The following is a 23204-nucleotide window of genomic DNA, read 5'->3' as shown; positions in this document are numbered from 1 at the left end:
TGGAGACGACCCATGCCTGACGATGGGGGTGGAGGGGAGGGGCAGAGTGAGGGCAGCCAGCTTCAGCAGATGTTTCTGAGAGCATGCTCAGTACAAGCCCAGCAGCAAATGGGGGAGGGGGGGGCATATTGACCCCACATGCCCCCTCTGCTCCCCATCAGGCATCGCCTCTGGCTCCCAGGGAGTAGTATTAATACCTAGCTCGCAGTTGGTGCATAGTGTGTTGCATTCCCATATAGAACTTTATCTTTCCCCATCAGGATTCTTAAATGGGATTTTTTTTTCCACTTTAAAAAAGAATGATTTTTTTGTACTTGTTTCTCATCTGCCTTCCACTGAGAGTCTTGAGACCTCCTGGACAGTGATGAATGCATTATACCAGGTTGTAGTTTAATTTATCATTCTCGCTTCAGGCAAATGCGGTGGAGAGGGTGCAGGAAATGCTCATTCATTTTTAACTTGCAGGCCTGCTGTTCCCTGTGTGAACTGGACTTGCTTTTTGACAGCAGGTAGCATAGCGCATTCCAGTGGGCAGACTTTTCTGGAGGAGTTTCTTTGCGTTGGCTGTTAGAAACGTGTGTGCCGTGCTGATCGGAGCTCAGACTGGCTTGGCAGGGGATTGTGGTCTAGTGGCTAGAGCGTGGGTTCCGTCCCCCACTCTGTGTGTCCCTGGGTCAGCTGCGCAGCCGCATGCTTCTGAAGTAAGGATGCCCGCTGACATCACAGGGCCAGCGTGAGGGTGAGTGCCCCATAGCTGCCACGTTGCCAGGTGCTCCATATTGCAATTGACTTTGAGATCCTCGGGCAAAGAATTGCATCCTTCCTGACTCTGCTTGTTGGGAGCGACCAGATCGAATACAAGAATAGTGCGGGACAAGATTCCCCTCCCCTCTTCACCAGATCAGTTTGGTTTCTGTTCTCACTCCGTCACAGAGTCCACGTCTGTCCTCAGTTACAGGGCCCAGCCCCACTGGAAAGCTGGGCTCTTCAAGAGACGAGCTATGGCAGCAGCACCAGGTGACGCCTTTGCTTTTGACAGACCTTGGCGAGAAAGCCTGAACACAAAGCTGCGAGTCAGCAGACAGGAGCCAGGCGCTGCTTTTTCTGCCTCGTCCCAAAGGCTGTTTCATGGTGCGTCAACTTTCATAGAGTTGGCTTCCTTAAGTGCTTCCCTTAGCTCTCCGTGAACTTTGGGTCTACTTGGGCGATACCAGTGAAAGCATAAAAACACCCAGCTTAGCTAGCGGCTGCAGTGCAGAGACTGCGGGAGTGGAGGAGCAGCCATGCTGCACAGCGGTTTGGGAAGCAAAGTGAAGAAACTCAATGCCATTGCAAGTGCCGGGTGAGTGAAAGTAGCAGAATGTCATGGAGCTGCCATTGGTCCCGGGCATAAGTGCTGGCATGGCTGCAATTTACCCAGCCCTTCTGACTGCACAGTGCTGCTTGATGCTCTCCTGGAGCATTGCGTTTTATGCCTCCTTTTGCTAGCTCAGATTCAGAAGAGGAGACTTGCAGGGAATGTTCAAGTACTGACCCAGCCAGACCCTGCTTAGTTTGTGCGAGGGCATGACTGCGGCCCGGGAGGCGGGGTTGTCAGTAACTCCTTTTCTCCGTCGCTGCTTTGTGGTGGTCGTTTGGAGGGTTTAATAGCCCTGACGCTTTCTTCCCTGCTCAGCTTCCCCAAGAAGCTGGGATGCTGTCGGTGGTGGTTGGTCAGATGAACTTGCTAAGGAACTCTGACCGTCCTCAAACACTGGCCAGACAGAGCTCCCTTGGGAAGTAGCTGCATGCTGTTTTCACTTACCTTGACTGTAAGAGAGTTGGGTTTTGTGTTACACGCAGGGCAGCCTGAAAAGTCTTGCTCTGGAGGGATTAGTTTGTTGCATCTGGGACGAGACCTGCCCTGTGGTCAGTGCACAGAAAACTGGCTTTCTGGCTGTGGCAGCTAAGATTGCCATGTTGCTGGGAAAAGATGCAGCAACAGTGGTTGTGTCCGAAACACCAAATCAACGTCCATGTTCCCTATGTGATGAAAAGCCCTGGTGAGCCTCCTCTTCACACCTGTTTCTTAGGAGTTGGAGCTGAAAAAGGCCTGTTGGAAACGGACAGCTGGTTCATTGCCCTGGGACCAGCACGGGATGATTCCCACTGTATAATTGCCTGGTACTTGTGGAGGGAAGGGCAGATCCCATGATCTGAATTGTGTCTAAACTGTGGCCTAATCCTGCTCGCCCTGGTGTCACTGGCTATGATACCTAGTTCTTATGGAGCGCCTCTCACCCGTTGATCACCAGGTGCATTACACAGGAGGTTGGCAATTTTAGCCCTTTTCACAGATGTGGAAACTGAGGGACATGCAAGAGAAGTCGTCACGCAGCAGGATGTTTGGATAGAACCCAGTTCTCCTGAATCCCAGTCCGGTGCTCTATCTGCTGGACCATTCGGACTTAAATGGGACCTGAAGCCATTTCACCTCTAAGTTCCTCGTGACAGGGGCTTGTAAATCACCAGACGTGCCTCTGGTGGTGCCATAACATTATCAGGGAAATGGCTTTGCAGCATCCCGTGATGTCATTCCCATCGCAGGTTGCCCACAGCTACAGCACATGGGCAGTAGATAAGAGAATGGGCAGCTTCTCTGCCGTGGAGAGATGTGCATTGTTTCAGACAAACCAATCCGGCTGCCCGGTGGTGTTTGACGTACAAACCTGTGTATAGATCCAAGGAGAAGTTACAGCACAGCACTGGCTATAAATAACTTGACACTCTGTAAGCATTGGAAACGCTATCCTCTCTCCCTAGCAGATCTGCCCAACGGGCGCCTGAAAATCTCTGCATAATACCACTGCTGGGGCAGGTCTGTACTGAGACTGATTGGAGTGAGCCTGAAGTCCCCAGGAGGCTGGGCGGGGCTGCTGCAGTGTGTGGGGGGTATGTTTTTTTCCAAAGGCTTCTGTGCTGTAATGAATCTGCGTACCCCAGTATTGTGCAGTGAGTGCTGGGTGAACACTCATGAGGGAGGTGCTGTGAGGTTTGCTGGGTGAGGAGTGCAGTTACAGGGGAGCAACTAGACACAGATGTCTTCTGCTCCTCCTGGGGGTTGGATTTCCCCCTCACTTTATGCAAGAGGAAATCTTTGCCATGGTGAGCAATCCTTGGCTGGAAATGTTCAGTCCGCTCTCTCTGGGAGCCTGTTGGAACCCCACCTCCGAAGCGGCTGCGTTTCAGTATTGATATGAGTCTGGGACTTCTCGTGCCGCACCTTGGGATCATTTCTAACCAGATTTCTGTGCCGGGATATCCACCCACCCACCCACCCAGGGATGATAATGATTTATACCCTTCAACTGCGTCTTTAATTCATTCAGCGTAGGTGGGGGCTGGGCTAGGATTACTTAATGCAGGTCAAGGTAAACTGTACTCCTGATGCAGATGCATACGCTTCGGTTCTCCCGCGCAGAAGCTCACCATTGGTGGGAGAATATTTCCCTCCAGAGGGGCCAGCTTGCTCTACCCTCCCCTTTGAACTCCCTTTCCAAACAGAGTGAACCTGATCTGCACTGGGGATGCTGCCAAGTCTGCACTCTGCAGCAGCGAAGGGCTTGCTACGCAGTACGGGGAGGGGGAGAATCTTTAGAGCTCAGCAATGAGCAGAACTGAGGCCGACGGACCCCGTTTGTACCATTCCTTCCCGGGCTCGATTCACCAACTTCCCTCGGGATTCCCTCCGGAGGCAGAAATGCTGGGGCTGGGACCTTGCGAGAGCTCTGAGAAACGCTCCGTTTGAAAAGGCCTGGGTGCTTGCGTGGTAACAATATTGTGAGCTGACTGGTTCCAGGCCAGCCTGGGTCTAGGATTCGGCTGCCCACCCAGCTGTGACCCAAAATCGAAGTATTTAAGTAAAACCTAATTTCTAGTGCCTGCTAATGTTCTAGAGGCTTAACCATCCCCCCAGCAGGCCGTGGCCCTAGAGAGCACACGCTCTGAACTATGGATGCGACAGGCATACAGCGACACACCTGTTCTGCCGAAGGTCAGACTAGAGGGTCCCAGCGGTTGCTTCTGTCCTTTGAATCGATGAAAAGGCAGTGGGGGAGGTGACAGAATTGAAATGGTCCCATTAGCTGGTTTGGGGTCACATATGTCAATTGTAAACCCCCACGGCTGAGTTGGTAGGAGGGATACGAGTGGGAGGTCGGCAAAGAGAAGGGCTCTCGGAGCAGGAGAGGCTGCATGGGAGAGAGGGGCTGTAAGGGACAGATAGGGAGGTGTCACTGGGGCAGAAAGCGGAGGTGTGTAGGGCCTGGAAAGTCAAGAGAAGACGCCTGAGCTTGTTCTGTAGCACAGCTGGGAGCCAGCGAGGTGAGTGAGAAGGGAGGGGTGTGGTCGAGGAGGTGGGTGATGTTGGAGGTGACTTTGGCAGCGGAGGCTGGGATGGGACGTGTTGCTGAGCAGATTTGGCGTTTCAGGTCCATGTACTGGATCAGCTCGTTCAACCTAAGAGAAAATGAACCTCCAGCCTGGACGGGCCCTTCCAGCCAATGCTGCGCTCTGGGACCAGTGCACATGGCAACTTCCTATCAGGATGTGCTGTCCCTAGAGCGCAGGGCAGGGCACGAGGAGCTGGGAAGCCAGATTTTCTTCTTGTCAGACACGTAGATTATTTGATGCTTTCAGGAGGCGGACATGGAAGTAAGGACAGAGCAACTTATCCTCGAAGGAAGAGGTACATACAGCTTGCATCCAACACAGCTTAACGTATTAGTTAACTCCAGCGTGACACCAAGAAAAAGGGACACTCCTGTTTTCTGGGACAGCCGTAAGCAAGATCCAGGTTGCAATCGGATAAGTTAACGTATTTTCCCCAAGCCTGATGACCCTCCCAGCAGTAAGTAAGTGAGGGCATGCGGCACACAATCCATTTGAGATGAGCAAACGTCACCAGCAGGAACCAGATTATTCTTGTGCATCAAAATGCCTCATTCTGAGGTGTCCCAGCTACCCGGAATTCCACTGGATTCCATGTAGGCGCCAGGAATTCTCTGGACCCATCCCACATGGGCTCAGACTAGAGGGGGGTTTAAGTATATTGTGTGACTATGAGGCTTTAAAATGAACTTTTTATTCTGTAGCCCAAAGGGGAGGGGTGCAGTAAAAATGAGAAACCATGCAGTATGCTAAAATCCTGCCATTCCTGGCCTTGTGATGTTTCAGAATGCTGCGTTTTTGGGGAATTGTAGCAATTTGGACCTTGATTGTATGGCTTGCAGAGTCTGAAATGTAGAGAATACTGCCTCTCCCTCTCTTGCATGCTCTAGGGACATTTAGTATGTAAAACACCAGCATTTCTGTAAAATATTTGCCTTTCACCGAAGACGCTTTTTTTATGCAAACAACCTTAAGGAAGTAAAGTCTAAGCAAAATTGTGCTAAACAGCAAACGTTTCTAGGTAGTCCGTGGGGAGTCAGCAACTCTTTTTGACGAGTTCTCCATTTCAGAATTGCTTTGACCCAAGGGAAATGCATTTCCATATGTGGGTTTTCTTACAGAACCGCCTTTTGAGTGTCGGTAACTGCACAGCCTGTTTCTGTTTAAAAACAGAAAAATGGTTTGTCATTGGAAAGGCCCCTGATTTTGGGTTTTATTTTTGTTTAAAATTTCCCAGGACACTTTAATTAGTGTTTATTGCAAACATTTAAAAACTGGTGTAAATTGATGCAAAAAAATTAACTTGGCAGCTTTCTGAGCAAATATGGGGGTAAATATCACTCTCTTCGCCCCTGTGGTGTTTTTGAATGTTCACCCCCTACCCCTGCTTATGTTCTGAAACTTAGATACAGCTTTTCATTTTCAAACCCTTATAGTATGAAAACTAGTCTCATTAACTTTTATTTACTTTGAATGCTGGTAACTCTCCGTGCTGTCTGTAAAGCGGGTAACGTGTATGTGGTGGGCGTGGGATTGACAACAGTACATACTCCAGTGCCTGAGTTACGAGGGTTCTTCTGACCCGGCACCCTGCTCCAGAAGGAGACATGGCTTCTGGGGAACGTGGGCCACTCAGGTAACCACGCTACCATCTTTCGTTGCAAAGCAGGGAGCCAGGGAGTTGCGGCGCTTCCAAAATTGAGGTGAAAATCAGTCCAAACCAACTAATGGTTTTAGTAAAACCCAGGACACTTTTGGTAAAAACCAAAAAGAAAGAGCCGTAGTCATTGGCTACTCCCCAGCCTTGTTATCTTCCTGTCAGACCTCAGAAACTAAATAAGGTCAGGCCTGGGCAGTACTTAGATAGGAGGCCTACAAGGGGATGCTGCAGGAACATAGGAATCACCAAACTGGGTCGACCTCATGGTCCAACTACTCCAGCGTCCTGTCTCCAATAGTGGCCAGGACCCGATGCTTTCACGGAAGCTGTAAGAACCACAGGGGAGGCAGATGTGGGCTAATCTGCCCCCCACCCACATAGATCTCACCCCAATCTGTGATAGAGATTGGGGAAGCAGGTTATTCAGTAAGTGACATGCTAGCATCAGTCTGGAGTAGCCACGCTGGGGGGGAGGTGTTCCAGGGACATTGGGCCACGAGAGGCTGAGGCTTACACTCAGGTTATTGATGGTCCCACATTGCTCATTGAGATATGAAGGTTACTGGCCCTGCTGTCCTGACAGAATTCTGGCTGAGGTGGGATGCAGTTCCTAGAGCCCCGTGAAATTCTTTGAATTTTTTTAGTAATTTTTTGTTTGAGTGTTTTGGGAATTTTGTTTTGTTGCATTTTACCCATGTGGAAGGGAGTGAGGAGGTCCAGCTGGAGGTTGAGGGGTGTCTGGACCTCATGTGCCAGGTCACAACACAGGCCCCGGCCCAGCCCCGAGGGATAGGAGCTGCAGGAGCCATTACTGTGAGGTGAATTTTTGTTTTAATTCTTTTTATACACTAGTTCTTGTTTTATGTTTGGGTGTTTTGCATTTGCTGAAAACACGGGGCTCTAGCAGTTACCCATCTCAATCCCCACTCCCACTCCAGTTTCAGTTGGATGTTGTATTCTTCCAGTCCGGCCTTAAGCGGTTCAGTAGTGTTGCTGTGCATTGTTGGAGAGCTGGTGTATGCCACCCCAGAAATGATTGCATGTCCTTTGTGGGGTAAGGGTCCACTTTGTCTGTAAAGTTCTTTGGGCTCTCTGGATGAGAGGTGTTGTGTAAATATAAATGTTGTTTTGATTTCTCCCCAGTCCATTCCTCTGCGTTCTCATAGTTGTGTGAGACGGTTGTGTTCCTCATCTGTAACACTGGTTACAGTAATCTGTGAACAGTCCGTACGCTGGCGACTGTCCGATGTGATCCACAGATAACCTCTGTTCTGTGAGGGGATGGCTAATGATATTCTGTACACGTTCACTTCTGTTTCTCATTTACTTGTGCTTTAATTTAGCATTAGTCTGATGTAACTCACTAAGAAATCTTAGCTTAATGCATGCTAGACGCTCGAAGCACAGTAAGCCAGTAGTCATCTCTTATTAAATTGTTCCTAATTTCTTTTCCATCTATGATACAAAAAATGCAGTTGCTTCCAGTTATTTCTATTCAAGCACCCACAGGCTTTCTGCGACAGGTACCTTAGAAGTGTGCATATGTAATAGAAACCTCTGATTTCCAGGCTGCCTGCTGGCATATGGAAGATGCAGAAACCTCTTAACTGTGATTGTTAACACCTGAGCCATCTTGCGACCACCTATTCATGCTAGTCAGGGTAACAGTATGAAACAAGGTTGTACCTATGGCATGATGAGCCTTGAGGCCTGCGCTGGTCTCTCTTTGCTCTCCGGAAATCCGATTGAAGTCCCTGAGGTGGGTATAGAATCTCAGGACTGGACTTCTAGAAAGGAGCAGAGTCCTACATGGTGAGCAGTGGAACTGTATCATGAAATCAGTAGAGCTGGCGTGGACTCTTGCGGTGGTGGGGCAGGACTTTTAATAAAAGCTGGGGGAGGCGATAAATGGTCTGTGTGCACCCTGGAAGCGGGAGAAGCATGGGTGCTTAGAAACTGCTCTGGTGCAAAGCTTCATTTCAACCTTCCCCATCACATTCCCGTTCTTTGTCTGCGTCACCTACCAGCTCTGCTGTACAACAATCATGCTGCAAGCTGAAAGCAAGAGTGGAAATTGTTGCTGAAAGAGTGAGGACTTATGGGTGCTGGGAGTAGTCGCTGGTGCAAAGCTCTCGTGCAGACGCAGTTTACCCTGCGCTGCGTTAACCAGTGCAAACTGTCTCTGCCTTGCAGGATGTGCTACCGTGGCTCAGGCCGCAGTTGGACATCATCTCCTTCCCCTGCATGGACCAGGCTTACAAGAGCTGCCTGTTCTTCCATGCTCTGTAAGGTTCTGTTCTGCAAGCACTTCTGTGACCGTGCCTGCAGGCCTGCTGTTCTTGGACCAGGCCAGCAGGTCGTCCCTCCTCTCCCCCTGCTTTTGGAAGCTCAGTTCAGGAGCATCTCTTCAAGTATAGCGCTTACCTGGGTGCGGCTGCTCTGGCTCCTGTGCACCACGCCTGAGCCACCAGACTAGTATTTTCTGAGTGCATTTTGTGCAGGCTTGGACTCATTCCTGCTGCCTGGCTTAGGAACAACAGAGGAATGATGGCGGGGGGGATACAATCACCTCAACAGCGCTTCCTCTTGGAAGCGATTTTCATGGGCTGGAGACTTGGAGTAGCAAAGATTAAGGGTAGAGATCAATTTACTACAGACAGCTCTTGGCTTTTCTTTCCAAAGCAAGTCACGTAGGGTCAGAACATTGCTTCAGAAGTGATGAGAGGAAGTCATACCACAGCTGCTCTACAGTGTTGTCCTAGGTAGGGGATGTGCCAATACGTTGTATCTGTTGATGATGTAGATTCCTATGGCACTTTTTCTCCCGAGGAATCCCAAACTACATACTGGTGGCTCGTGCTTTTTTCCCCTATTGTCACAATGCAGCCAGTTCTTGGAGGAACAGCTGAATAGCTCACAGAAATGCTGTGTCATAGTTTAGGACAGGGAGTCAATAACATTGTACCCAGGGTGAGTTTAGATGGACCGAATGCAATGACCCAATTTCAGCCAAGGCATCCGGGTTTATGCTCCTGGGAAAAGTCCCACGGCACCTTTAATCACCACGAGTGAGCTTTTGTGGCATTAAATGACTGCTTTCTTGGAGCAGCTAGTACCAAAGCAGCCCAGCACGGTAGCATTTAATTTCAGAAAGGGGAACTACACAAAAAGGAAGAGGTTAGTTAAACAGAAATGAAAAGATACAGTGCCAAAAGTGAAATGCCTGCAAGCTGCATGGAAACTTTTTAAAGACACCGTAATAGAGGTTCAATTTAAATGTATACCCCAAATTAAAAAACATAGAGGATCAAAAAAGTGCCACCATGGCTAAACAACAAAGTAAAAGAAGCAGTTAGAGGCAAAAAGGCGTCCTTTAAAAAGTGGAAGTTAAATCCTATTGAGGAAAATAGAAAGGAGCATAAACTCTGGCAAATGAAGTGTAAAAATGTAATTAGGAAAGGCCAAAAAAGAATGTGAAGCACACCTAGCCAAAGACTCAAAAAGTATCAGCAAAAAATTTTGTAAGTACATCAGAAGCAGAAAGCCTGCTAAACAACCAGTTGGGCCCCTGCATGATTGAGATGGTAAAGGAGCACTCAAGGAAGACAAGGTTATTGCGGAGAAATTAAATGAATTCTTCGCATTGGTCTCCACGGCCGAGGATGTGAGGGAGATTCCCAAACCTGAGTAGTTCTTTTTAGGTGACAAATCTGAGGAACTGTCCCAGATTGAGGTGTCCATTAGAGGAGGTTTTAGAACAAATTGTTAAATTAAACAGTAATAAGTCACCAAGACCAGATGGTATTCACCCAAGAGTTCTGAAACAATTCAAATATGAAATTGCAGAACTACTATGTTATGTAACCTATCATTTGAATCAGCTTATGTACCAGATGACAGGAGGATAGCTAATGTGACACCAATTTTTAAAATTTCCAGCGGTGATTCCCACAATTACAGGCCAGTAAGCCTAACTTCAGTACCAGGCAAATTGGTTGAAACTATAGTAAAGATCAGAGTTATCAGACACATAGATGAATACTATTTGTTGGGGAAGAGTTAACATGGTTTTTGTAAAGGGAAATCATGCCTCACCAATCTACTAGAATTTTATGAAGGTGTCAACAAGCATGTGGGCAAGGTTGAGCCAGTGGATATAGTGTACTTAGATTTTCAGAAAGCCTTTGACAACGTGCCTCACCAAAGGCTTTTAAGCAAAGCAAACTGTCATGGGATAAGAGGGAAGGTACTTTCCTGCATCAGTAATTGGTTAAAACTTAGGAAACAAAGGGTGGGAATAAATGGTCAGAATGGAGAGAGGTAAATACTAGTGTCCCCCAGTCTGTACTGGGATCTGTGTACTGTTCAGCATATTCATAAACGATCTGGAAAAAGAGGTAAACAAAAAAAGGTCAAAAAGCAAAATTTGCAGATAATACAAAACTACTCAAGATAGTTAAGATCAAAGCAGACTGCGAGGAGTTACAAAGGGATCTCACAAAATTGGTGACTGGGCAACAAAATGGCAGATGAAATCGAATTTTGATAAATGTAAAGTAATGCATAAAACATAATCCCAACTATACATATAAAATGAGTTTTATAAGTTAGTTGTTTCCACTCAAGAACGAGATCTTGGAGTCACTGTGGATAGTTCTCTGAAAACATCCACCCAGTGTGCAGCAGCAGCAGTCCAAAAAGCTAACAGAATGTTGGGAACCATTAGGAAAGGGATAGATAATAAGAGAGAAAATATCACATTGCCTCTTTATAAATCCGTGACACACCGACATCTTGAATACTGCGTGCAGATCTGGTCGCCCCATCTCAAAAAAGATATATTAGAATTGGAAAAGCTACAGAAAAGTGTGCCTAAATTAAATGATTAGGTGTATGGAAAAGCTTCCATATGAGTAGAGATTAATAAGACTGGGACTTTTCAGCTTGGAAACGAGACAGCTAAGGGGGGGATATGATAGAGGTCTATAAAATCATGACTGGGGTGGAGAAAGTAAATAAGGAAGTGTTGTTTACTCCTTCCCATAACACAAGAACTAGGGGTCACCCAATGAAATTAATAGGCAGCAGGTTTAAAATGAACAAAAGGAAGTATTTCTTCACACAGCGCACAGTCAGCCTGTGGAACTCCTTGCCAGAGGACGATGTGAAGGCCAACGGGGTTCAAAAAAGAGCTAGATAAGTTCATGGAGGATAGGTCCGTCAATGGCTATTTGCCAGGATAGGCAGGAATTGCTGTTTGCCAGAGGCTGGGAATGACTGATAGGATGTATCACTTGATGATGACCTGTTCTGTTCATTCCCTCTGAAGCACCTGGCAATGGCCTGGTCAGAAAACAGGATACTGGGCTAGATGGACCATTGGTCTGACCCAGTATGGCCATTCTTATGTGTTTGCTTTATCTAAAAGATGGCACCTCCTGGCACCAGTCTGGAGCGTTCAGTACTAGTTTGGAGGGAAGCACGCCACATTCTGAATCACCAGTATTTCCTACCGTGGGGGTGTGTGTGTGTGTGTGTGCGCGCGTGTGTGCGCGCGCGCAACTGCAACTGGCGACTGTTGTTACAGGCGTGGGTATCAGCGGCTGTTTCCACTGCAGCGCACAGGTCACATAGCCGCTGGGAGCACAGCTGGCACGAACCCATGCAGCAGCTGAGGCTCCTGTACCACGGTTTGCCAGGAGGATGCGGTTAGGAGTGGGGGCTGGGGTGAGGGAGGCAGGGGCTCCCATGAAGGGAGGTGGACTCCCTGAGCTGGGACTCCTGAGAGGGGATGGATATAGGGTCTCATGACCGTGGGGGTCAGGCTAGTGTGGGGGGAGGGCACACTCCTGAGAGGCAAAGAGGAGGGTCAGTGTGGAGGGGGGGAGCGGGCGTACCATGTGAAAGTATCTGCGGGTGGCGCTGTGTGGTTACAGAGCTGCCCGTAAGTAGCAGCATGGGATAATGGTTCCCTACTGGACAATTATGAAGTTTCTCGTACCTTCCTCTGAGGCATGTAGAACTGGCTACTATCGGAGAGAGAGGCTACTGGACTACCAGGCCACTAATCTGCTCTGGACGAATAGGTCACACACACGCCTTGTGTTCCTGCGATATTTCTATACGACTCATATTGGAAACGCAGAAGAGGGGCTGTATTGGAGGATGATGTTCTGGGAATATAAATTGAGATTAGTCAAAAATATGGGAGAGCAAAGTTAAGGCTAATGATCTCTGAAGGCCTTGTCTCTCAGAAGTTTTCCAGTTTACGTTATTTCTGAGCAACAGTGTCCAGTGGCTTGCAATACAGAACTCCGGGTTTAACTCTGGTTTCCACTGGATCATTTCAGCTTCAGTTTTCAGTAATAGTTGGTTGCCATGACAGCACTGAATCTTGAATGTATTCATCAACCACATGAATGTTTCTATCTCATATTATAATTGAGGGACGCTGTCAAGTTTTTTTTTTTCCCTCTTTAAATCACACTGTTACCAGAAATGTGGCTGGCTATTAAATTGAAAGTCTTCAGTCGGACTTCTCAATATTTATGCATCTGATTTACGTCTGCATTTCTCTCAGCTTGAGAATGACCTGATAGTCCGTGTCACTATCAGGGATTGCCACATTGCAGACACTCCAGGGGGCTGCCAACCTTGCAGAGGAATATTTACAATGGAAACAGCCTTTTTTATGAAAAGCTGTATCTTTACATAGAGTGTAATGGCAGCGTTTCTAATCGTGTTAGGTGATGTGAAACCTTATTGCAAAACCTGCATCTTGGGCCAGATTTGTCCTGATGCTTGCCTCTAAGGCAGTGTTGCAATGTCTGAAGTTGGAAGCTCTCCCCGAGCTCTGTGCTGCCAATACAGAATGAATGAGTAGATCCTTTTCTTGGCAGCTAATCAGATTGGTTTTGAGTTGCTCCGGCCAACAGTCCCTTCTTTGGTCTCCCAGTTCCTTTCCTGTCTGAAGTGATTTAAAGCATCTCCGGAAGGTGATAGTAATAGTCTCTTTTGGATTTCCTTGTGTTCATCAACATGCAAGGTGAATACCCATTTAATCTGGTTGTATCCTGTTTTCATTCTCCCAGCACTGGACCACCTTACAATAGTTATTGCAAAACAAAGGCCCACATGAGATCAAATCTGTTCCATCTTCCACAAAAGCAGCTAGAGGAAAGGTGGCTTTTTCCCTTGGACATCTGCTGCTTCCTTTTCCTTTGTTGTTGTGTCCCCTGTCTGGTTAGCCTCAACATTTCCCCCAAAAGTCTCCTCTGTCAAGAGGACCCATGTCATTCTAGGTGGAAAGGAGTCTTTATTTTCTTTTTCAACTGGGAGGTCATAAATGTGACTCTTGAGTTTATAATGGAAAGCGAGTCCCAAAGATAACTACAGGAGCATGGACCTCTGTCTGCAGTAGCAGGTGGAGTGGAAATCGGATTTCTCCTCTGTATGCCTCCTCTCAGAACTTAACTTTTTTTTCTGTTCATGTGCTAGGGAAACCCCACGCACTCTTAGCTGCATCAGGCACCGCACTTTGTTTATTCTGTTTCTCTGTTAGTTTGCTGTTGTGTGCTTGCTTACTTGCCGTGTGCCTGCCTGATTGACGTTTGTAGTGGGATCTGTTTAGGGGACCGTGTGCTGAGACTTGTGGCTTGCTAGACAAGGCTGAGTGCTTTCTAGCAAGGCTGTAGCCTGCCACCTTTTGATCCCTACCCCTTAGGATTGCTTGACAAGGGGTGAACTCAGGGAGAACAGGGATTTAAAAAGCCAGCTTGTAAGGGACCAGAGGAGCTAGCAAACAGCAGCAGCATACGGGAGTTTTGCGACAGAGGTTGGGGGGGTGGTGAGAATCAGATACACCTAACAAAGATTTCTCAATTTAAGCCGATAACCCCTTACACACACAAAGAAACAAAAGCCTGCAAGAACAAAAATAATGCAGGCAGAAGTCCGGCAGCAGAGTAGGAGCTATCCTGTTTACTGCACTCAGTGCAGCATGTAGGATTACCTGCCTTGAGGGCAAGTGGCATATGTGTGTATTTGGTGCAAGCAACTCATGGCCCTCAGAGGCAGAGTGCGGGCTCTTGAGACCAGAGTGGCTAACCTGACGGAGCCAAGGGAGACAGACAGAGACATAGACGAGACTTTCCAGGATACGGCGGAGCGGTCCCACCCCCAGTCTGACAGCCTCTGTGCTGTTAAGGAGGAAAGTCTCAGGGAAGGAGAACATGAAGCTGGAAATGTAGGGAAATGATGTCATAGTTGGCACCCCCCTTCCAGATGATGTCATGGTATCCTCTTGCACTGAAGATACCCCTCCAGGGGAGGAGACGCCAGTTATTAGGAAGAGACAGGCAATAGTAATTGGGGATTCAGTCATTAGAAACATAGATAGCTGGGCTGGTGATGACCGGGAGAGCCACAGGGTGACTTGCCTGCCGGGTGCGAAGGTTGTGGATCTCTCGAGACATCTAGACAGACATATGAGCAGTGCTGGGGAAATCCACCACAGTAGCATTTAACTTCATAAAGGGAACTACACAGAAATGAGGCAGCTAATTACATGGAAATTAAAAGGAACAGTCACAAGAGTGAAAAGCCTGCAAGCTGCATGGAAACTTTTTTAAAAACCATCCTATCAGAGGCTCAAACTAAATGTAAACCCCAAGTAATAATAATAGTTTAAAAAAAAAGTAAGAAAGCAAGAAAAAAAAAAAAAAAAAAGCCACCATAGTTAATAACAGAGTAAAAGAGGAGGTAGGGCTAAAAGACATCTTTTAAATATTGGAAGTTAAATCCTCCTGAGGAAAATGAAAAGGAACATAAACTCTAGCAAGTGAAGTGGAAAGTATAGTATGGCAGGCCAAAAAACAATTCAAAGAGTAACTAGCAAAAGACACAAAAACTAGCAGCTACATTTAAAAAAAAAAAAAGTAAATCAGAAGCAGGAAGCCCACCAAACAGCCAGTGGGGCCACTGGACGACTGAGGTGCTAAAGGAGAACTCAAGGAAGACATGGCTGTTGTGGAGAAGCTAAATGAATTCGTTGCATCAGTCTTAAGTGTAGGGCATAGGAGAGAGATTCCCGTACCTAAGCCATTCTTTTTAGGTGACAGATGTAAGGAACTGTCCCAGATTGAGGTGTCAATAGAGATGGTAGTTTTGGAAAAAATTAATAAATTAAACAGTAATAAGTCGCCAGGACCAAATGGTATTCACCCAAGGAATTCAAATATGGAATTGCAGAACTATTAACTGTGGCATGTAACCTACTGCTTAAATCAGGTTCTATACCAGATAACAGGAGGATAGCTAAAGTAATGCACATTTTTTAAAAAGGCCTCAGAGTGAATCCTGAAAGTTACAGGCCAGTAAACCTAACTTCAGTACTGGGCTAATTGGTTGAAACTACAGTAAAGAACAGAATTATCAGACACATAAATGAACACGATATGTTAAGGAAGAGTCAACATGGCTTTTGAAAAGAGAAATCATGCCTCACCAATCTACTAGAATTCTTTGTGGGTGTCAGTAAGCATGTGGACAAGGGTAATCTAGTAGATATAGTGTATTTGGACTTTCAGAAAGCCTTTGGCAACGTCCCTGACCAAAGTGTCTTAAGCAAAGTAGGCAGTCATGGGTTAAGAGGGAAAGTCCTCTCATGGATCAGCAACTGGTTAAAAGATAGGAAACAAAGGGCAGGAATAAATGGTCAGTTTTCACAGTGCAGTGAGGTATTTAGCGGGGTCCCTCCATGGTTCTGTACTGGCACCAATGCTGTTCAACATATTCATAAATGATCTGGAAAAAAGGGTAAACAGAGAAGTGGCAAAGTTTGCAGATGATACAAAATTACTCACGATAGTTCAGTCCAAAGCAGACTGCCAAGCGTTACAAAGAGATCTCACAAAACTGGGTGACTAGGCAACAAAATGGCAGATGAATTCAGTGTTGATAGATGCAAAGTAACATTCAGTGGAAAACATAATCCCAACTATACATACAAAATGATGGGATTTAAATTAGCTGTTACCACTCTAGAAAGATCTTGGAGTCATTGTGGCCAGTTCTCTGAAAACATCAGCTCAAAGCAGTCAAAAAAGCTAATAGAATGTTAGGAACCATTAGGAAAGGGATAGATAATAAAAGACCAGAAAAGATCATATTGCCACTATATAAATCCATGGTATGCCCACACCTTGTATACTGTGTGCAGTTCAGGTCACCCCATCTCAAAAAAGATATATTAGAATGGAAAAAATTACAGAGAAGAGCAACAAAAGTGATTAGGGGTATGGAACAGCTTCCATATGAGGAGAGATTAAAAAAGACGGGGACTGTACATCTTGGAAATAAGAGACTAAGAGGGGATATGACAGAAGTCTGTGAAACCATGTCTGGTGTGGAGAAAGTGAATAAGGAAGTGTTATTTACCCCTTCACCTAACGCGAATCAGGGATCACCCAATCAAATTAATAGGCAGCAGGTTTAAAAAAAAACAAAAGGAGGTACTTCTTCATACAACGCACAGTCAATCTGTGGAATTCGCTGCCAGGGGATGTTGCAAAGACCAAAATTATAACTGGGTTCAAAAAAGAATTAGATAAATTCATTGAGGATAGGTCCATCAATGACTATTCTCCAAAGATGTTCAGGGATGCAACCTCATGCTCTGGGTGTCCCTAAGAAGCTGGGACTGGACATCATGGGATGGGTCATTTGATAATTGCTTTGTTCTGTTCCTTCCCTCTGAAGCTTGTGGCAGTGAGCACTGTCAGAAGCCAGGATACTGGGCTAGATGGACCACTGGTCTGACCCAGCATAGCTGCTCTTATGTTCTTAGAGGTTATTCTGTTGGCTCGTGGGTGAGAAATAAACTTGAAAAAAATTATCTTCAGGAGCATTGAAGAATTTCCCAGGAACGTTGCCATGTTGAAAGCCAGTCTCGGCAGCTGGGCTTATGCCTAGGGGCTGCTGAGTCCGGTTGTGTTGCTGCACTGATCGTGTTTGAAACACTCATTTGCAGTGGTGGCGGCGGCTACGCCTGCTGTTGCTGCTGAGACAGTAACCTACTTTCTGCTTCTGGTTCACAGCCCAGACAGAGACCAGAAAGCCTTCGGCTTGCCAGAAGTGTGGGAGGGAGCCAAAGCTGTTCCCGTTCTGTTATGCCGATAGCTGGGACGTGCTGATTGGCTGGCAAAGAGGAGACTTTGTGAATAATACTCTGTCTCCAAACCTCACACACACACACGCACGCTCTCTTCCACTCTCTCAGTAGAGAAACTGTTTCCATTCCTTAAGCTATAGATATGGTTTAAGGCAGGCGTTTCCGTTCTTTTCAGCACAAGACCATGTTCTGGGTTGCTGAGTTCCAGCATTCCCTTCTGTCAACATGGAAATCCCTGTGTGCCGTTAAAAGGTCGACTGGGATCTCTGCTGTGTTTCGAGAGGGATAGGTCTCTTCTGCTTCATCTGTTCACCGCCTTATTGTCCTTTCACTGGCTCTCCTCCAAGTGACCCATCCTTCAGGTGAGCTGGGCTTGATTTTTGGCTGCTTCTGCATTATGCTGGCCCCACGTCTAGTTGGCTTGGACAGGCTGCTCAAGAGAGACAAAGGTTGAGTCTCTCGTACCCACCCATTTGGCGCTCAGAAGACTGGATAAAGGGGATCCTTCTGTACATAGAAAAAGAAAAGATTTGTTGAGGCCCTCTAGATCATTCCTCCACAGTTGGCATAGACTCGCTAGTACTGTTGGTTGTTGGACTGTAGTTTGTAGACTGTGGTCAGGCAATGAGCAAATGTCTTTGATGTGTAGTGTCAGTTTAAGAAGCCATTACGGCTGCACTGATTAAGATCACACAGGTGCTGCATCCAATACTTCTGTGTTTTAGATGCAGCTCGCTAGGCTGAGTCTGAGAATCGCTGCTGTAGTGTTCCCTAGTCTGTTGTTCTGTCCAAACAACAAGTAAGTTGATAGACATTTGTACATAGCTAAACATATGAGTAAAATACGCAGGTTTTAACTCTGCTGACACTCAGCTACAGGGCGTGGTATTGTGCATGAGAATATACATAGGTACTGAGTATCATTGTCCGGTCCAATTTTGCATGTGCCATAAAATTCTGGGAAACTATTCAACAGTGTTACAGGAAATCTGCCAGGCTGTCGCCCCTGATATTCAACTTAAATCTTCGCTTTCTCTGTTTTAATTCACTACACCTAATGATGCACCGTGCAGGTAAGTGTAGGCAGCTGGCAGGACCCTCTATAACCAATAAACAATTCGCTCTTTAAATCATTGCTCTTAAACCAAGTCCTCAGCCTCTTGATCTGTTTATTTTCTTCGTTGCCCTTGCCAATTTATCCTTTTTTTATGGTGGCGAGATGCCAGAACTGAGCTTAAGAGTTCCAGGTTGGGTCTCACCACACTAGAGGTAGCTGGTTGAGGAAGGGAGAAGCTGTACTTTATGTTAGTCGTTTTGGGCGTATATTGCAGGCTGATCAGCAGGTTAGTATGGTCTAGCGGATAGAGTACATGGGACCAGAAGTCAAGAGATGTAGGGTTCTATTCCTGGGCCTGCCACTGATGTGCCGTGACCTTGGGCAAGTTACTTCACCTTCATGTATCTATTCCCCTCCACCCAACCACCAATCTTGTGTTCTTTCCATGTCTGATTGGGGTGCGTCTATGCTGGAGCCGGAGGTGTCGTTTCCAGATGGGTACAGGTACATGTGCTAGCTTTGATTAAGTTAGTGCACTAAAAATAGCAGGATAGCCAGAGTGGGTGGGACAGGTTAGCTGCCCCGAGTACAGTCATGTCTGAGACCGTATGTGGGGCAGGTAGCCAGTCAGGTACTGGGCTGCTCGTGCTGCTGTTTTTAGCGCGCTAGGTTGTTCAAAGCTCTCACATACATCCATCTACCTGAGCTGGAAGTTACAGCCCCGGCTCCAGTGTAGACATACCCTTAGATTGTAAGTCTTCCTGGGGCAGGGACGATCTCTTAGCATTTTTAGTGTTTTACAGTGCCTAGCTCAGTGGAGCCTTGGCTTCATTTGCAGACTGCCTTCTGGCCTGATGTGTAAGAAACAAAGCAGATAAATACCCAAGAACTCGGGCACCAATAAATAACGACAGCTGAGTAATGAGATTTGGCATTTGTGCAATGCTGTGAATCAGGAGGCAGTGCTTTACCAGCAGCCTGATTGTTTCTTACGCATCAAGCCAGAAACGGGTCTGGGCGGCAGCAGATGTAACAGACGTCTGCTCCAAGTGCTGCATGCAGGCATCTTTGCGTGCTGTGCACTTGTGGAGACTAGATTACAAATCATGCAAATTACTGCTGGCAAAATGGTGTTATCCTGAGTCAGCTCAATTTGGTAATAAATTCCTAATTTGCATTTTGGATCCTATCAAGACTGAACAGATCCTGTAATAAGGTAGGTTACAAAATGATGCCAATCCAGAGGACACGATGCATTGAAAAAAGTTACTTCATTAGCCCCGGCTGCTCCTGCTGCCAACACTGTAAGTAATGCTCTCTGGCACATTATCACTCTAGCTCTGTCTGTCAGTGTCTGCAGCAGAGTCAGAGGCCGAAGATAGTTTTTTATGTGCGACAGCAATGAGCCTTCCGCTGCTGGGCAAAATAAAAGAGACTGTTGCTCTTCGGGACTGAGTCATACAGGAGACAATAGATGCTGTGAAAATGGAGGGATGGCTGAGTGTGGAGGTCTGAAATACCTTTGAACAAAAGAAAGCTGAGAGAGAAGCCATTGGAACTAGCTGATAAGCAGGAGAGCTGAACAAGACAGCCCAGAAAAGTTTGCTTGGATTGGAGACAAGCGCATATCATGTTGTGTATATAGACACTGTCAAGGAAGGGTTGAAATAATACCCCAAATTCCAGTATGGAGATATTGGCGTTGTGATTATTTCTGTTTAATCTGAGTCAAGGGTTGTGTGTGTGGTGCGGGGGAAGGGTGATGGCAGGGAAAAAGCTTTGGGTTTCCGTATCTCTTGTATCTTTGCAGCTGTATTCCTCTTGCATACCCAAAAAGGGAATTTGCTGACACCATGATCAAATGATCGTTGATCGTGATCATGATAAAATTATCATTTTCTTTTCTGTTCTGCGGTGGAATGGTGGTTATAAATGTGCAGCCCCAAGCGTAAAGTCTGCAAAGCGAAGATGTTCAGTATCATGGTGGTCGAGGCTGCATAAGAACCCAGATAGACACAATCCCTGACCCAAAGAATTCACAGTGTAAACGATTGGGACAGAAGGGCGGGACTCAGTGGGAAGCCCAAGAGGGTGCGCAAGTTGGCGAGTTTTCATGGGGGAATAATTTAAAGGGCAAGCTGCAAACTCCCAGGTGAACAGATAGAGTTGGACTGGTTCTGGGTGAGGTCCTGAGCGTTGCTGATTAGCAAACTGTTCTGGATACAGCCCCATGCAGAGTGGCTCTGATTCACCATGCTACCACTCGGTGCTTAATGGTTCAGATGGTAGCAGGGCTTGTGAAACAGAGTTACTGGCTGGCTTGATGTCCTTCCGCCCTCCAGACCCCCAGATACCTTGCATGGCCCCTGCCTGGCTTGGGAGCAGAAGATGCTTTATCCTTGACACCATCACTGCACGGTGATGAGATGCAGTCATTTAGTTCTTGACCGGCGGTGTTCATTTAAACATCCCATGGCATTTTTCCTCCATGGGAAAGAATGAGGAGTCTCTTGAGTTACTCTGTGATGCATTGTTCAGCTGCAGCTGATGGTCAGCCTGTACTACGTGGTGCACGTTAGCTGTTATTTACGTCTGTCGTAGACCGTGCGTTGTCTTAAACAGCAGAATTAGCATGGGTAGGAAAACCGGACAGATATTTCCTCTGGGATTTTTTTGGTCAGAGTTTTTTGTCTTGCTGGCCAGCACTAACTATGAAGTTCTTTTTTAAGCACAGGTTTCTTTCCCCGCTAAATATGCCAATATGCTGTTTGTACCCCAGTGGGGTATCTTAGATTATCCGCATATAGGATTCTTCACCTGCTGTGCTAAAGAGCTAAGAGTTCATGTGAACAGCGTAAACCGCTGCTGTGTTCCCTCTCAGAGGAAGATGGCTTTCAGGGATGGGCAAAGACCATACCTGTGTATGTTTCTAAAGACTGGTGGGGTCCTACTGGATTAAAAATACCCTATGTAAACATGAAACAATGAGAACAGTTATTACACGCAGGCCAGGTCTACACTAAAAAGTTAGGTTGACCCAATTGCGCCACTCGGGGGGGTGAAAAATCCACCACCCTGAGTGCTGTCGTTAAGCCAACCCAGCCCCTGGTTTAGACAGCCCTAGATTGATGGAAGCATTCTTCCATCAACCTAGCTACCACTTCTCGGGCAGGAGGATTAACTGCGGGGGGGGGGCCCTTCTTTTGCTGTAGTGAGTGATCCACTGTAGTGATTTAAGTGTAAACACAGCCCAGACTCAGATACTCCCTGGCTCCTTGAGAGCTATGCTTAACCCAGCAGTGCTGGGAAAGGTGGTTTAATTGTGGCTGGGGAGCCATTTGGTTTTCCTTTAAGAAAAGTAGCTTGTTTGGCCAGATAGTACGATGACCATTAGCACCTACGGAGCGCTTTCCACATTCAAAGGGTTGTATAGACATCAGCGAATGAGGTCTCTCACAGTGTTATCCCCATTTTATAGATGGCAAAACTGAGGCAGATGAGGTGGCTAGAGCTCAGGACCTTCAGATTCCTAATCCTATGCTGAAACCATTCAACCCACCCTCTGCTTTTCCTCTCTCCCTTCTCGTGTAAATAGCCCCCAGCCTCCCTAAAGGAAATAGCCTGACAGCAAGCTGGGATATTGTGTGAAGCTACATCATAAGGAGCCTTTGTGTGGTGCCAAAAGCTGCTTGGGGCCTGCGATGAGTAAAAGACAATGGCTTCAGGAGAGCTATAAAAAGCTGTTGTTGCCTCCATTATAGAGCATTACAACAACCCACAGGCCCATTGCCAGCTGTGGCATTCAAAGCCTCCACTGCAAAAATCACGCCTGGCATAGGCTGGAGATACCAACCAGGTGAGGAAACAGTGGGGAGCCCCGTGCCTACAAGGTGCGGACAGACTGACAGGAATACCAGATGGGAGCTGAGGACTCCATGACTGAGGGAAGTGATGATACGCTGCAGACAGAAATGTGGTGCAGAAGGGTGTCAGGTGAGCGCCTTGTTAAAATTCTGCTAAATTGGAAAGGTTTCCCTATCGCTGGAGGCTTACCCCTTCTTCTCTGGTTCTGTTAATCCCTGCCAGAGAGGCCATGGCCCTGAGGCTCATCAAAATACATCTGAAGAGCAGGTTTTGTTCCTTTTGCCTCTGGAACTGGTTTGAAGGGAATTTTTGTTTTAAGTTGAGGGTAAACTGATTAATAGATTCCTTCCTCTGCCGCTGCAGAATCCCTCACTCTGGGAGGACAGGGATTTTTCCATGGGCTAATGGTGGTATTTTTGTGGGAACTCCTTCTTAAAACATGGACAGGGCATGTATAGTTACGCAACCCTTTTATCTTGAGGCCAAGGGTTCAAATCCAGCCCAGTTCAGCAAGGGCTGAAATTTACCCTCTGACGGACACGTACAGCAGATAAAACGGTATGATGGTCTCAGTCCCGTTTCTAGGGAATAAATGTCCCCAGCCACTGCTGTGACTGGCTGGTTTTGTTGGTTGTCTTGGAGAAAGGCCAAGGAATTTGAATGAGCCCAAACATAGCTGCTTATATCCTCTAGTGAGGGTTGAGTTGATTTGGGCCATGTGGAACCTATGGACTCATTTTTCTGCAAAACTCCCTATGGAATAATCTCCGCTTGCGGGTCAGCTACTGCAGTGAAGTAGTCCAGCAAATGTCCCTCCACTCCTGCCACCTCCACATGTTGCAACCCTTCTTGTGCTTTGTTTGTTCGTGCATCAGCCCTTGGTAGAACCTGGCACCCAGTGTTAGAGACGATGGGTACCAGATTCAGGTTGCTAAGCAGGAGGAAGCTCTTAAAATAGAAATGTTCTCTCCAGCCTCTTTGTTGTTATTCCTCCTTTCTGAACTCCCCTCCTGTGTCTTGCACTG

General features: G+C 46.8%; 1 protein-coding gene across 3 annotated transcripts in view; it reads left to right on the top strand.

Moving 5' to 3' along the window:
* PTP4A3 (protein tyrosine phosphatase 4A3) overlaps nucleotides 1-23204 on the top strand; it is a 171464-nt gene that overhangs the window by 60802 nt on the left and 87458 nt on the right. Inside the window, exon 1 of one of the 3 annotated variants that reach the window (XM_067558339.1) lies at nucleotides 17487-17620. The exons of the other annotated variants lie outside the window; for them this stretch is intronic. The gene's annotated coding sequence lies outside the window, so the exon portion shown is untranslated. Of the gene's footprint in view, nucleotides 1-17486; nucleotides 17621-23204 lie in introns of those variants that run through there. 3 annotated transcript variants of the gene reach the window in all.

Source organism: Emydura macquarii, unplaced genomic scaffold, assembly GCF_026122565.2.
Source record: "Emydura macquarii macquarii isolate MOO-44397 ecotype Brisbane River unplaced genomic scaffold, CSIRO-AGI_Emac_v2 contig_1947, whole genome shotgun sequence".
Classification (NCBI taxonomy): domain Eukaryota; kingdom Metazoa; phylum Chordata; order Testudines; family Chelidae; genus Emydura; species Emydura macquarii.
Note: the sequence above shows the minus strand (reverse complement) of the source record. Positions and strands in the feature narration are given on the sequence as shown.